Consider the following 2,915-nt stretch of genomic DNA (forward strand, 5'->3'; position numbering starts at 1 on the left):
TGTATCTGGTGTTTGTCACAACGCGCTATTATCCAAGTCATCTTGAAAACATTCTTCTTCCAAATGTTGGCTACATATTACGGGTTTTTTCTCTGGCCAAAAGTTCGATGGCAAATCCTCCCTCTTCAAGTTGGCGATCCAACAACCAATCCGTCCGTGGAGGATCAGGAATCAGAAAGGTGGAATTACTTTTTTCACTATAGCTCTGGTGAATTTCAATGGTGGAGTCCTCTGGAAATCTTCAATAATTGTTGTTGATTGCAGATGTGTCTAGTAGTTCCCATTGATTTAGCTTGTAAAGCGGGAGAATGGCGCTAGGCTTACCGCACCGTGACGTCACTGCTGGAAGATGGCAGGAGGGAGGGGTTACTATATTTGGTTACACATCCCTCCATAAAGAGACTCATAGAACTTTTGCCGATTAGTGAGGGTAGGCTCAGAAGTATGAGGCTGAACACAAAACGCTTCATCATTTTGTCCAGTCGTCCCTCAGTGAGGAAACAGGTAAACCAGCAGCAAAGTGAAAGGCAAACAAAAGCAGGTTCCTTAAAAATGCATAAGAATTTGAAACAGTGGTCCTAATCTCACATGTTTCATACATCTGAACCAACCCTAATGGGGTTTAAAACAAAAAAGGCAGACACATGTGTGGGAGGTATTCCTGGGGTCTATATTTGCTGGGCCTTGAGCACAGAGAGGCAAAGCAGAGCCACCATATGCTCTTTTTCATCCTTGGTGTTTGTTCTGGGGCAAATCTGCCGTTTTATTCTGTTTGAAGCTCTGTGTTTTTATTGCTTTTATGTTTTAGATTTCACTAATCAAAATCAAAGCTGAACTCTAGAGATTTAAACATGCCAGCATTGCCCCTGATCCTGTTTATGGTGTTAATGGACAAGACGTCAGGTCCATATGGAGAAGAGGATGTCATTTAACAACCTGAAGACCTCATCTTTGCGTTTTTGTTGATAATGTGGCTCTGTTGGCTTTTTCCTCCAGCAAAGAGGGGAGGGGCTCTAAGTCGGTGGACATTATTCTACAACCAAAAAAAGCGGACTGCTTCTTTGGGTTTCAGTTTTTGCCTCTAGGGGAGAAGTCAGCAGTGGTGCTGCTCCATTGAGTTGGGTTAAAGAAAGAGCTGAGCCAGAAAGAGAAACTGCTGCTTTACTCTTGTCTATTCAATCTGTTGACCCTGCAACTAAACTCCAGAAAAGTAGGAAATAATTGAATCAACTGAACAAAATCATAGTCGGTTACCGACGTTGGAAACAAGCATTGCAGCAAAGGTCAGGTTATTATTTAAAATGGTGAAAAAAGAAAACACAACAGACTGACTTACAGCATCACTTTTCTTAGATGAGAACGCCTACAGCGGACAGTCGCTTGCTCGCATTGTGTCAGTAATTCTGTTTCCTTTAGAAACGGGGCCTAGATTTGTCCATTTTCTGCTCTCAATGATCATGGGAATAACTTTGTTTACGTGATAACTAATTAAAAAAACCTGCTGTGACATCATCCTTCTATGACTTCCTGTCGTCTTTATTAGTGTTTTTTGCATCTGGCTACTGATCAAATGTCTCGGTTGCTGCTCCTGTCACAGTAAAAAAAAATAAAAAATGCATCTATTCTGATATTGCTGGAAAAACCATCCCTTCAGATCAGAAAAAAACTTTTTATTGAAAAAAAGTTTTTTGGAAATTTGCATGTCTTCCTTAAGCTATTAATTTTCATAATTTCAAATTGCCCAATGATCAATGGAATCAGAGGAATTGATTTTACAGCAATCCCTCAGACTGCTTGAACACGAGAGTAGAAAATCGCCTCAGCAGATGGCCGCTCTCACTGAGCCTGGTTCTACTGGAGGTTTCTTCCTGTTGAAAGGGAGTTTTTCCTCTCCACTGTCACTACAAGCATGCTTAGTGTGAGGGATTGCTGATTAGTCAATAAGTCGATGCAATCAGCTGGTTTTCCTTGGATAGAAACTTTGAATCAATCTGACTGGATGATCTGGTGAACTGTAAAGTTCCTTGAGATGACACGTGTTGTGAATTGGCGTTATAGAAATAAACTGAACTGAATTGAAAATAATAAAGTAGGAAGTCTGGATATACATAAACAAAAAAGGAGATTTACACAAATTAAAAAAAATAAAAAGATATATTAATATTGCTTTAATATGAAGACCGGCTTCATTCCTGGTTTGTTGGAACTTAAGCTGGAACGTTTTCAGCTGTTAATGCTAACTGAGATAAATGTATCCATAAGGTAGAGGTCCCCAGCTACCCCCTCATTCGGGGACAGTACTGGGCCAGTTGTGAGTTAAAATCTCTCTAATGAGTCCTGAATGTGTTCAAAAGCCTCCTCCAGAGGGACAGATAGTGTAGAAGGCATCCTTAACAAATGATCACACCACCTCCTCACCCTTACACCGAGGGGAGTCCGGCCACTTTACAGAGAGAGCTCATTTCAACAGCCTCGATTTGCAATCTCATTTTTTCGGTCATTACCCACAGCTCATGACAGGTGAGGGATAGAACATAGATCACCTGGTAAAAAAAGAAAGGTTTGCCTTATGGCTCTGCTCTCTCTGCTCCCTGATAGAACAGCACAGTGTCTAAATCACTGCAAACGCTGTCCACCTCCACCCCTGAACAAGTTCTTTGCTCTGCTTTAAACTGATTTTAGTCTGTATTATAAAGATTTAGCAGAATAAAACACTGGCAGTCTCTACCAAGCTCTAAAAGACATAAAAGCTGCACTGTAGTTGCTGCGCTAGTCAAATGGACACATTTAGATTTGAAACAAATAGCTCAGCAAACCTACTGGTAACATTTAATTGGGAGCATCTAGCTGTTGTTTTCTCAAACTCAGGAATTAGCATAAAGTAAAATATGCATTTTAATGAGTTGTAACAGCAC

The sequence above is a fragment of the Cyprinodon variegatus genome, unplaced genomic scaffold (genome assembly GCF_000732505.1).
Source record: "Cyprinodon variegatus isolate N-32 unplaced genomic scaffold, C_variegatus-1.0 Scaffold223, whole genome shotgun sequence".
Lineage (NCBI taxonomy): Eukaryota > Metazoa > Chordata > Actinopteri > Cyprinodontiformes > Cyprinodontidae > Cyprinodon > Cyprinodon variegatus.